We start from the raw sequence: 13083 nt of genomic DNA, 5'->3' as shown, positions 1-13083 counted from the left end.
TTGGCTCTATATACCACCACAATGGATTTGACATGAAACCAACAAGATGTGCTTTAACTGCAGACTTTCAGCTTTAATTTGAGGGTATTTATATCCAAATCAGGTGAACGGTGTAGGAATTACAACAGTTTGTATATGTGCCTCTCACTTTTTAAGGGACCAAAAGTAATGGGACAATTGGCTGCTCAGCTGTTCCATGGTCAGGTGTGTGTTATTCCCTCATTATCCCATTTACAAGGAGCAGATAAAAGGTCCAGAGTTAATTTCAAGTGTGCTATTTGCATTTGGAATCTGTTAATCTGTGTCAACTCTCAATATGAAATCAAAAGAGCTGTCACTATCAGTGAAGCAAGCCATCATTAGGCTGAAAAAACAAAACAAACCCATCAGAGAGATAGCAAAAACATTAGGTGTGCCCAAATTAACTGTTTGGAACATCCTTAAAAAGAAAGAATGCACCGGTGAGCTCAGCAACACCAAAAGACCCGGAAGACCACGGAAAACAACTGTGGTGGATGACCGAAGAATTCTTTCCCTGGTGAAGAAAACACCCTTCACAACAGTTGGCCAGATGAAGAACACTCTCCAGGAGGTAGGGGTATGTGTGTCAAAGTCAACAATCAGGAGGAGACTTCACCAGAGTGAATACAGAGGGTTCACCACAAGATGTAAACCATTGGTGAGCCTCAAAAACAGGAAGGCCAGATTAGAGTTTGCCAAACAACATCTAAAAAAGCCTTCACAGTTCTGGAACAACATCCTATGGACAGATGAGACCAAGATCAACTTGTACCAGAGTGATGGGAAGAGAAGAGTTTGGAGAAGGAAAGGAACTGCTCATGATCCAAAGCATACCACCTCATCAGTGAAGCATGGTGGTGGTAGTGTCATGGCGTGGGCATGTATGGCTGCCAATGGAACTGGTTCTCTTGTATTTATTGATGATGTGACTGCTGACAAAAGCAGCAGGATGAATTCTGAAGTGTTTTGGGCAATATTATCTGCTCATATTCAGCAAAATGCTTCGGAACTCATTGGACGGCGCTTCACAGTGCAGATGGACAATGACCCAAAGCATACTGCGAAAGGAACCAAAGAGTTTTCTAAGGGAAAGAAGTGGAATGTTATGCAATGGCCAAGTCAATCACCTGACCTGAATCCGACTGAGCATGCATTTCACTTGCTGAAGACAAAACTGAAGGGAAAATGCCCCAAGAACAAGCAGGAACTGAAGACCGTTGCAGTAGAGGCCTGGCAGAGCATCACCAGGGATGAAACCCAGCGTCTTGTGATGTCTATACGTTCCAGACTTCAGGCTGTAATTGACTGCAAAGGATTTGCAACCAAGTATTAAAAAGTGAAAGTTTGATGGATGATTGTTAATCTGTCCCATTACAGGCACATATACAAACTGTTGTAATTCTTACACTGTTCACCTGATTTGGATGTAAATACCCTCAAATTAAAGCTGAAAGTCTGCAGTTAAAGCACATCTTGTTCGTTTCATTTCAAATCCATTGTGGTGGTGTATAGAGCCAAAAAGATTAGAATTGTGTCGATGTCCCAATATTTATGGACCAGACTGTAACTAAAGGCATTTTTTTGTTTTGGATATAGTGGAAAGGGATTAGAACTCCTGACAGGTTTTATTGCTCTATGTGCCCCATTAGTGAGACCTTCCTATTTGTCCTGGTGAATGGTATCACCAAGAGTGAAAGTGAAATAAAATCTCAAATTTTGGGTTGTCACCAGAAAAGGAATGGAGGGAAAATCTTCCAATGGTGACATTAGTTCTGGTGACCCTGGTGACAACCAGGTATTTCCTCACTATGGAGGGATTTCCTCTCACTCCCTGTTTTGGCTATGGGACAGGAAGTAAAGGGTAATCTCCCCAATAGGAAGCAGATGGCGCAAAAAAAAAAAAAAACAATCTGCTGGGAGAAGACATTACCTTTTATTCTTCTCTCCCTCTGCTGAGACACTAATGTTATGCTGCACTATTCACCTCTGGCCAGCAGGGGGAGAGATAAAGTCAATCAAGCCCTTAGACTTCAATGCAGAGCACTAAGAATCCTGGGAGTTGTAGTTTGAGTCAGCAGCCATATAATGGGATGAATAGATGTCTTACAATATAAATTCCAATAGGCACTGTGCAGTAGGAGGAGTGGAGAGATGATTTTTATTAAACTGTTGTCAAGGCTGGGCTCAGCCATTCCTTCTCTGAGCTGGTCGCTCAGCTGTCGGCTAATTGCCAGCTCCCATCTCTCTCCACAGTTACTCAGCTGTTGTTGATATCCTGCTCGTCAGTCCTGCCTACTTAAGCCCTCCAGTCCAGAGGAGCTCTGCCGTCGCCTTGGTCAACATCACAAGAAACATCTCCTGCGTTCCTGTTTAAAGACTGGCTTTGCTGACATCCCTTCTGGCTCCAGATCCTGCTTGCTGTTTCACTACTTTGATCCCTGACTTCTGGCTTGGCTATCCGCTCTGGTTACTGAACTTTGGTTATGTTTTGACTATGTTTGTTCTTTTACTTTTATTATTAAACAAGTGTGATTTAACTGTATTTTTGTCTCGGTATGATTTCATGGTTTCTGACAGTAGGCGAAGACCATGAATTCAGAAGATGCAGTCAATCCACTTGTTGGTAATATTGTTTCCATATTGAATGAACTGGATCACCGCATGGATCAGTTCGCCATGGCGTTACAAATGCTCCTGAGTCGCACAGCTCACCTGGAATCTCCCACTGTGGCCGCCCCGATACAACCTATGTTACAGGCCAACCCTGCTGCTGTTCCAGTCTCTGTGCAGGCACCCTCCTCGAGTATTACCTCTATAAGAGGTATGTCTGGTTCCACTCCGCTTCCCCAGTGATTTGGGGGCAGTCCAGTCCAATGCAGAGGGTTTCTCAACCAGGTTGAGATATACTTTGAGATGCTGCCCCAGGCATTTCCCACAGATAGAAGCAAAGTAGGTTTCGTGATATCTTTGCTTTCTGAGAGAGCCTTGGCCTAGGCAAACCCTCTATGGGTGACGCAAAAACCTGTTGTCTTGAGTTACCCTGAGCTTGTGGCTTTGTTTAAAAGGGTATTTGATGGTCCGGCACGCTCGGCTTCTGCTGCCAAGTGCCTCATGTCCATCGAACAGAGTACGAGAACTGTTGCCGACTACACCATTGAATTCCGTACTCTGGCAGCAGAGGTTGCGTGGAACAATGAGGTCCTCGTGGCTGCTTTTTCTCATGGTCTCTCAGATACTATCAAGGATGAGATAGCGGCCCGAGATATAACCACTGAGCTGGAGAAGTTGATCACATTTGCCATCCTCATTGACTCCAGACTCAGAGAAAGACTCTCTTTTAAGGAGCACTTGCGGAAGCCTCCTGTACATTTGTCTCCGAGCTTTGCAGTCCCACCCATGCCTCCCTCACCTCCCATGCCTCCTGGTACCGAGTCGGGCAGTGAAGGTGAACTCATGCACTTGGGTTTCATGTGTCTCTCTGCGGATGAGAGAACCTTTAGGAGGAGGGAGAGATTGTGCCTTTATTGTGGCCAATCACTTTTTGAAGTCTTGTCCTACCCGTCCAGGGAACGCTTGAACCTTGAGGTCCTGTCATGGACAGACCTTAGGTGGCGTTGTTTCATCCCCAGTTATCTAGGAGGATAAGCCCCTGGTTTCAGTCACCCTTTCTTGGGCTGAGTCGTCCGTCGAGATACAGGCTCTAATCGACTCTGGGGCTGCAGGCCTGTTCATTGATGCTGCCTTTGTATCGAAGCACTCGATTCCGCTGCAGCTGCATGACACTTCACTTGCTATTGAGGCTCTTGACGGGAGACCTCTACAGCCTGCCCATGTGACTCATGAGACGCTTTCATTGTCCATGGCCATAGGGGCTCTTCACCATGAGATAATCCAATTCCAAGTTATTTCCTCACCTAAGTTTCCACTGGTTATTGGTTATCTTTGGTTACAGAGGCGCAACCCCTCTTTTGATTGGCTCCATGCAGAGGTTCTCTCCTGGTCACCACAATGCAGTGAGACATGCTTCCAGAAGGTAGCCAAGGTTCCTGTGCACCTCTTCACTCTCCTCCCTGCTGGAGGAGTACCGCGATTTGTGCGATGTCTATGACAAAGGTCTGCCTCCACACCGGCAGTATAATTGCGCAAATGACCTTCAACCTGGTGCCATACCCCCTTTGTCGGTATTGGAGGATGAGGCCATGGAGGAGTATGTTGCAGGCACACTTTCTCGAGGTTTCAGCCACAAATCCTCATCTCCTGCTGGTGCTGGTTTCTTCTTTGTGAAGAAGAAGAGTGGTGAACTGAGACCTTGTATTGATTATAGCGGTCTCAATCATTTCAAGATTAAGAATGCCTATCCGATTCCGTTGATTATGGAGTTATTTGACCGTCTTAAGTAATGGTTTTCTCGAGCAATGGTTTTCACAAAGCTTGATTTGAGAGGGGCATACAATCTCGTGAGGATTAAGGAGAGCGACGAGTGGAAAACTGTGTTTAATACCAGAACAGGCCATTATGAGTACCTCGTAATGCCTTTTGGCCTTTGTAACACCCCGGCAGTTTTCAAGGAATTTATTAACAATGTCCTCTGAGATTTGTTGCAGGTATGTGTGGTGGTTTATACCGATGATATCCTCATATTTTACAAGTCCCTGCAGAGCCTCCACACAGATGTCTGTTGTGTGCTTCAGAAACTAAGAGAGAACAATCTCTATTGTAAACTGGAGAAGTGCGAGTTCCATCATGAACAGGTTAAATCCCTAGACTATGTCATTTCCACTGATGGTTTTTTGATGGATCCAGAGAAACTTTCAGTAGTCCTACAGTGGCCCTGATCCGTGGGTTTATGTCCTCTGCAGCGTTTCCTGGGTTTTGCCAACTATTATCAGAAGTTTATTTGTAACTTCTCGTCTCTAGTCAGGCCCCTGAATGATATGACCAGAAAGGACGGTAACCCACAGAGTTGGTCTCCAGAGTCCGTTAAGACCTTTGAGAGTCTCAAGGCTGCCTTTGTTTCTGCTCCTGTGTTGGCACATCCTGATCCTACGTTACCATTTATCCTTGAGGTTGATGCTTCTGAGACTGGTGTTGGCACCCTTCTGTCTCAACATCCTACCTCTGAGAGTGCTATGCATCCTTGTGGCTACTTTTCCAAGAAATTGTCACCTGCAGAGTGCAATTACGAGATTGGTGACAGAGAGCTATTGGCGATCATTTTAGATCTGAAAGAATCAAGACATCTCCTCGAAGGTACCACTGTGCCGGTTCTCATTCTTACTGACCATAAGAACCTCACATTCTTGTCTGAGGCTAAGCGCCTCTCTGCCAGAAGGGTGTGATGGGCTCTTTTCTTGTCAAGTTTCAATTACATTGTCTCATTTTTACCCTGTACTAAGAATGTAAGGGCAATGACAATTTTCCTCCACTTCTAACTTGGAGTTGGTTCCAGTTCCTGTGATTCCTCCTGATCATATTCTGGCTACGGTTCGCACCAGTCTCACTTCTCCTTTGGGTGACAAAATTCTTGCTGCTCAGGTCCATGCTCCTCCTGAGAAACCTTGTGACCGCTGCTTTGTCCCAGAGAGTCTCCGTACTGCCCTGCTCCAGACTTACCAAGGAAGCTGGCCACCCTGGGAAGAATCAGCTTGTTTGGGCCATTTTCCAACAATTCTGGTGGCCTAGTCTACGTGCTGATGTAACTGCCTTTGTAGCTGCCTTTTCCGTGTGTGCTCAAAGACTCCACGACACCTTCCAGTGGGCCTCCTACGACCCATACCCAATGGAGAGAGGCCTTGGACCCACCTGTCTATGGATTTCATTGTGGAGTTACCCAACTCCCAGGGCAACACAGTTATCTTTATGGTGGTTAACCGGTTCTCAAAGATGTGTCGTATTCCACTTAAGAAGTTGCCCACTTCTAAGGAACTGGCTTCCATTTTTGCTTGGGAGATCTTTCGCTTACATGGGCTACCCAAGGGCTACCCAAGGTGATTGTCTTGGACAGGGGTAGTCGGTTTGTGTCCTGGTTCTGGTGAGCCTTTTGTGCACAGTTGGGAATTCAGCTTGCTTTTTCCTCTGTGTATCACCCGCAGTCTAATGGGGCCACAGAACGAGACAGTCAGTCCTTCCTACGTTGCTATATTTCTGACCATCATAACAACTGGTCAGACCTGTTACCGTGGGCAGAGTTTGCTCACAACAGTGCCTTGAATTCTGCTTCCCGATTGTCCCCGTTTATGGCGAATTATGGTTTCCAACTTTCCATGTTGCCTGACTCGTTTGTTTCGCAGAGTATTCCTGCATTAGAAGAGCATCTCCGTGGTCTTCATTCCACTTGGGCTCAGGAGACTTTGCGTCATGCTAATGATAGGTACAGACTCCATGCTGACCACAGACGTCTGCCTGCGCCTTCCTACTAGGTTGGGGACAGGGTGTGGCTGTTATCTCGCAATCTCCGACTTTGTGTTCCCTCACTGAAGTTCGCACTTCATGAGGAGTGTGAAGTACAGTCCATTGTTAACTCTCGTAGGTTCTGTGGGCGCATACAGTACCTGGTTCATTGGAAAGGGTACGGTCCAGAGGAACGCTCTTGGGTCTCATCCTTGGACGTACATGCCCCTGTCCTCCTCCGTGATTTCCATAGATGTTTTCCCTCAAGCCTGGTGGTCCTCCGAGGGGGAGGGGTCGTTGAGGAGGGGGTACTGTCAGGGCTGGGCTCAGCTCTTCCTTCTCTGTGCTGGCCGCTCAGCTGTCGGCTAATTGCCAGCTCCCATCTCTCTCCAAAGTTACTTAGCTGTTGATATCCTGCTCTTGCCTACTTAAGCAATCCAGTCCAGAGGAGCTCTGCCTTCGCCTTGGTCAACATCACAAGAAACATCTCCTGCATTCCTGTTTAAAGACTGGCTTTGCTGACATCCCTTCTGGCTCCGGATCCTGCTTGCCGTTCCACTACTTTGATCCCTGACTTCTGGCTTGGCTGACTATCCGTTCCGGTTACTGAACTTTGGTTATGTTTTGACTACGTTTGTTCTTTTACTTTTATTATTAAACAAGTGTGATTTAACTGTACTTCTATCTCGATCTGATTTCATGGTTTCTGACAACTGACCAGGAAAGCTCTTTCTCTTGGCACCAAGGGAGTTGGAGAAAGAACACCTGCAGGAATGCTTGCCAGCGGGAAACTATACCACTGAAGATCCAAACCTGAGACTGGGATTGATGACAACTGCATGCAGCGCAGTACCACCCACATCACAGCACCTGCTTCACTGCCGCAGGGAGACTTGAGCATCCACTCATCCTCTGCTTCCCACCGCTGATCACTGGGAGACCAAGGAGGCCTCCCTTTTTCAGTGAGAGGTAGCTGCAGCATCCCGGTGGACTGGCGAGAGGGCTATTTGCTGATTACTGATAACACTAGCAGGGACTGAGCCACTGACAGCAGGATACCTAGTGTACCCAATCCATACCACACCAATACTGCACTTATTCCAAACCTAGACTGCACACATACCAACCCTACACCTCATTATACTGAACCTTTACCACATCTGAACCACATCTACCCCGCACCTGTGCCGAGACTATACCATACCTATACTGTACCTGTACTGCATGAAGTTTAACTGGGACTGTCTTTAAGTGCAAAGATGCTCTTAAACGATGCCCCAATGATAACCATCAGAAGAACATCTGAAAGGACTGTTCCTCCCTTAATAATTATTTTGCAAGCCCTCATTTGTTCATCTGCCTTTTCTACCATCCTCTTTTTCTTTGCGACTGTGCATACCCAGTCGATCTAGGACTAGCACTGCCACCATAAATGCGCTCTGGCAGTATAGTTCCAGCACTCGGTAGAACAAACTTCACTACCGCTCACTGCTGCACTTGTGGTGGCCTGACTAATGTTTATGCTGATCTGGGTGCCAAATGTGATCTCATGTCTAGCCTTTACTGTTAATCACGTGGTATGATAAATTGTGTTATTTCCATTGCTAATCCATTTTATGCTTACCTGGTTACCAACCATTTTGGTTGACAATATATTAGGTTTGCCTTTACTACCTGGTTTGGTTTTCTTTGATAATTTGGTTTGATGCCTTTTTTCCTTGCTATAGAACTACTATTGAGTAGTACGTATTAATTTTAGTAATATGATGACATTGTATGTTTGTACACTCAACTTGGTGTGTCAGAGGGGCTGATGTTCCTGAGAAGGTAGAGGCAAAGAACAGAGGACCCCTCATATCTATTGGCTCCTAAGGGGGCAGCGCTAAATGCGTGGGATCATCCAGGTATTCGTCTGTTCTGAGTACCAGTCCTGAATAACAAGCCAGAAAAAGTCAACATGAACCCAGCTGTTGAATGGTGTCAAAAGCAAAATGGTCGACCAGAGCTATGCGTTGTGCTTACTGTGCCAGGGAATGAGTGGATTAAGGAACAGATCAGACTAGCACTAGTGACCCTAGTTACCGGCCAACACGTGTTTATCCTCGTTGTGAAGAATAATCAAAGCATCTCCCGCAACCATAGACTGATATAGTAGGGAAAAAAAGGATCTCTTTTTTTTTTTTGTCAGACAGTTGTGAATCCATTTACTGCTTGTCTAGTTACCAACCATTTTGGGTGACAATATATTAAGTTTGCCTTTACTACCTGTTTAATTTTCTTTGATATAGCATTACTATTAGGTACTAAGTATTACTTTCAGCGATTTCCTATGATATTGTATGTTTGTATCTGGTGTGTCAAAGGGGCTGAGGTTCTTGTGAAGGGCATGGCAAAGAACAGAGAACCAATCCTATCCATTGGCTCCTATGGGGGTAGCACTACATAACCCTCCCTTACTCTATCCAAAAAAATGTTTTAGTTCTACTTTTAGGAAAAAAACAATCAATCTTAGCAGCCTCAGTATTGTAATAAGAAAAGCTTACAGTTCTTTTATGCAGTCAGATTTGGATGTGCCCTAATAAGCATTTCACCCAATATAAAGGTCTTCTTGCAGGGCTTGTCTGTAATTTGCAGGAAAGAATTTGAGGAAAGCAAATAACCAGTCACACGTCAGGAAAAGAACATTTATTGTACAGAACGGTTAGTTAAAATAAAAATAAATCACAGTAGCTGCAGACTAAATTGTAAAGATAATTTTCAATAATGTTAAATTCCAAAATGGCAATGATATATGGTATATTACTATTTTAGCGAAAGTGGAGTTAACTTTTTACAAACCTGAGCAGTTTACAATGCATGTGCATAGGTTGTCTTCAGTGAAAAACACATTAAAATTTAGTAGATATAGAGATATAGGTAGCTAAAGGTATAGGCACATTTCCATTTGTCAGGAACATTTTGATCGCCTAACCTTCCTATTGTTAAATACCTTCACTCATCACATCAAAGGCTCAGGAGATGGAAAAGGAATGACCAAGCTTGACTTTGAAGGAAAAGTCTAAATCTGCATATAGCTCAGCTGCCTATATTGCTGGATTGACTGATAGTTTTAACATTTATTTTTTACTAAAGGTAAACACGGTTCATGTATTTTTTTCATAAGACATTCGGCCTAATTACCACTATGGTGACATATTCACTAGAAGCAATAACTAACAGGTACCTTGCTCTGAAACTGTCCTACTGCACTGTTGTGAATTTGAAACAAACACTCCATGATTCCAGAGTCTGTATAGAGCATCCTATTTGGATTAACATATCCTGGGTGTAACGTTTGTGTTATTTTGTTTTTATTTGACTAATTCTGTTGCTTATATTATAGTTATATTAATAATATATTTTTTAAGCTCTGCAATGTAATCTCTTGCAGTCTCCCATGTTTAACCAGCAAAAATTGCATGCCTATGGAAAGCATGACCAAACCAAGGGGATCAATGGCTGTCTAGTGCAGGTGGGTATAGTAACCAAATGTTTCTGATTTACAAAGACAGTGTTTTATTTACTAGTATTACCCTGTCTGAAAATGTATGTGACCATGCCTCTAAATGTAAACTTATAATTCTCTTCATTGGCTATCACAGTTCTTTCATTGCCGAAGCTGTAGGCCATATAATTACTGTAGCAGTATGCGGAGTCATAACCATATATTTAATTTTGGTGGCTGGGCTGTGACTTGTAGTTTGTTCTATTTTGTTGTTCATTTTAGTTCAAAAGCAGTGATAAGTTGTAAAAGATGTTGAGACATATTAGAGAAGATAAAACATAGTACACATGTAGTGCACAGTAAAGTTGAGTGTAGTGTAACACACTCATTTGGAAATTACATGGTGTTGTGGACAAGAGCACAAGGCTTAACTTCCATTCCTTCATCAAGTCAGGATGTTTCTTGTTGGAATGATGTGCAAAGACAACTGAAAGTCCTCATTTTCTTTATATGGTGCATAGTATGCCTTTCAGCCTTTACTTGGAGGCCAGTTTATTTTCCTAGACAAACACCCAATGTCTGTTATCTTGTGAAGTATTTGACAGTATGTACCAGACGCTAATCTTATAAGGGGCACAGACTTGTATTACCATGATAACACTTATGAATACCTCCCAACATTTTGAGATGGGAATGAGGGACACCTACTAGCAAATGTATGTAGGCATAGGACACACCCCCTGCCACACCCTCTTAAAGGAGAATTAACCAAAAAAAAAGGTTAAATAAATCCACAAGTGCTTTTTTTAACCACTACTATTTCTTTATACTGGCTTTTAAAATTTACAAATGCAGCAATTTAGAAATTAGATGAAAGGTTTAGCGCTGGGAAACACTTTTTGAAAGATAAAAAGTGCATATTATATATATAAGTATATAGTAGACATGTGCACAGCCAAAAAATTCGTACATTTTCGTTTTCGTTTCATTCATTTATTATTTTTTTTCGTTTTTCGGGTCATTCGTTATGATCGCGATTCGTAAATTCGTTCATTCGTAAATTCGTAAATGCCTTCGTTCGTACATTCGTAAATTCGAACATTCGTTCATTCGTACATTCATTCATTCGTACATTTTTACATCTGTACATTCGTAAATTCGTAAAATCGTACATTTGTAAATTAGAAAATTCGGAAGTTTGTCAATTCGAAGTTTGAAAATCCAAAAACCCGAAAATTCAAATATCTGAAATAGTAACTAACTATTAAATTATAGGTATTGTAATTTCCTTTCAATTTTGACTGTCAGTGAACGTAACAAATACGAATTTATCCGAAGTTACGAATTATCCAAAATGAATGCTGCATCTAAACAAATGGAACGGAACAAATTAAAAATAAATAATAATAATAAAACGTTATTATTATTATTATTGTTATTTATTATTATTAATTCATTACGTTCCATTCCATTTTTTCAGATCATTCATAACTTCGGATAAATTTGTATGTGTTACATTCACTAACAGCCAAATTTGAAAGGAAATTACAATACCTATAATTTCAAAGTTACTAGTAATTACTAATAGTTAAGTTATTATTAGTTAACTATTATTTCAGATTTCAGAATTTTCGAATTTACAAATTTACGAATTCACTAATTTACTAATGTAATTTACGAATGTACGAATGTACATTTGTAAATTGTGAACGTACGAATGTGTGAATGCCTGAATTTACGAATGTCCAATTTTATCGAATTTACGAATATTCGGAAATAATTAGTTAAACGGGTTTTCGTTAATTCGGATATTCCCGAATTAACGAATTTGTCGAAATTCGTTAAAAACCGAATTCGGAACGAAACGAATTGCACATGCCTACTATATAGATCAGACCAAAATGAGGGACAAATGAGGGGGGAGAGGGACAGAGGGACATTGCTCCAAATCAGAGACAGTCCCTTGAAATCAGGGACAGTTGGGAGCTATGCTTATGGACTAGTCTGGACACCTTTAGGACATTTGTGGTTAAACTCACAAAATGAACTATACGAGGAAGTGTGTGCAGAGGATGCTGATAGGCATCAGAAGGCTCTTTAAAGTTCTGAAAATGTGAAACCATCTCTCCTTGCTTTTGTTAGTTGGCCTTCATATAAAGCAGACAGCACTTCCTCCAATGACATTCCAGCACACCCACCTCTGTCTTACTGAATTAGACTGATAAACAATCATAGATTTGGAAACAGAATCATAGAATACAAAAAAAATGTAGCCACAATCTGAAGAAATTCTCACCATGTGTATAAAAAGATCAGGACAGTTTTTTTTTTTTACAGCTGGAGTTGATGTTTTTCATTCATGTGTGTGCTATAATGCTTCTTTAGTATTCAGACAGTATGAGACATGCAATGAAATGTTACCCACAGCAACCGAGACAACTTCAGTTTAGTGATGTCAGGTCAGTGAAAACTAATTTCCAACTGGTTGCTTTGGCTTTCGGCATTTTGCTCTTTACCGTTCAGAAAAAGCCCAGTTCAGTTATTCTTGTATGTTTATGCCAGGTACTTAAGGGAACAAGACACTTGCTGATATTTCAAGAGCAAGAACGTGTGGGATGATGTCAGTGTGGAATTTGGAGTGTAAGATATCACCAGCAAGTGGCAAGAATGGGGGATGGTAATGCCATATGATTGTGATATTCAGCCTTTGTGTACAGAAACAAAGAGGTGAGATGCATTAGCCAAAACTCATTTTTTTCTCTTTGAAAAATCTGTCTGAAAAATCACGCAAAATACCCATATTTTTTAATAATAATAAACCTGCACAGGTATTTTAAAGTAAATGGTCTGAAGTGATTATCTTTCTAAACATTGTGAACTGATACAATATTATTTTTCCTAACAAGGAAATGTCAACTGCCGTGGAAAGCATTTGAACAAAAGTTTTGTTGTCAGACAAGGTTGCAGCATTCTCCTTTGACCTCTATGCCATGCCAAGTAAAATGCTATCATGTACCTGCTTGGAGACCATGGGAAGTCCATACACCCCTGGAAGACAGGACAAGTAGTGTGAGGTCCGCAAAGTAGCAGAAAGGCCTGTGACTAAATTGAAGAATGATATTTTCTTGTTTAAACAGTTTTATTGACAATTCTGAGTATAGTACAAGAAATAGGACATTAAGACCCCT

At 42.1% G+C, this 13083-nt stretch overlaps 1 long non-coding RNA gene across 1 annotated transcript in view; it reads left to right on the top strand.

The window, feature by feature from the left end:
* Window positions 1–12595, top strand: part of LOC141132317 (uncharacterized) — a 43397-nt gene extending 30802 nt beyond the window's left edge. Inside the window, exons 2-3 of the long non-coding RNA XR_012242884.1 lie at window positions 9842–9922; window positions 12458–12595. This is a non-coding gene — a long non-coding RNA (uncharacterized lncRNA). The remainder of the gene's footprint in view (window positions 1–9841; window positions 9923–12457) is intronic.
* The last annotated feature ends 488 nt before the right edge of the window (window positions 12596–13083 follow it).

This window comes from Aquarana catesbeiana, linkage group LG03, assembly GCF_042186555.1.
Source record: "Aquarana catesbeiana isolate 2022-GZ linkage group LG03, ASM4218655v1, whole genome shotgun sequence".
Lineage (NCBI taxonomy): Eukaryota > Metazoa > Chordata > Amphibia > Anura > Ranidae > Aquarana > Aquarana catesbeiana.
The sequence above is the reverse complement of the archived record's forward strand: the minus strand, read 5'-3'. Positions and strand labels throughout refer to the sequence as shown.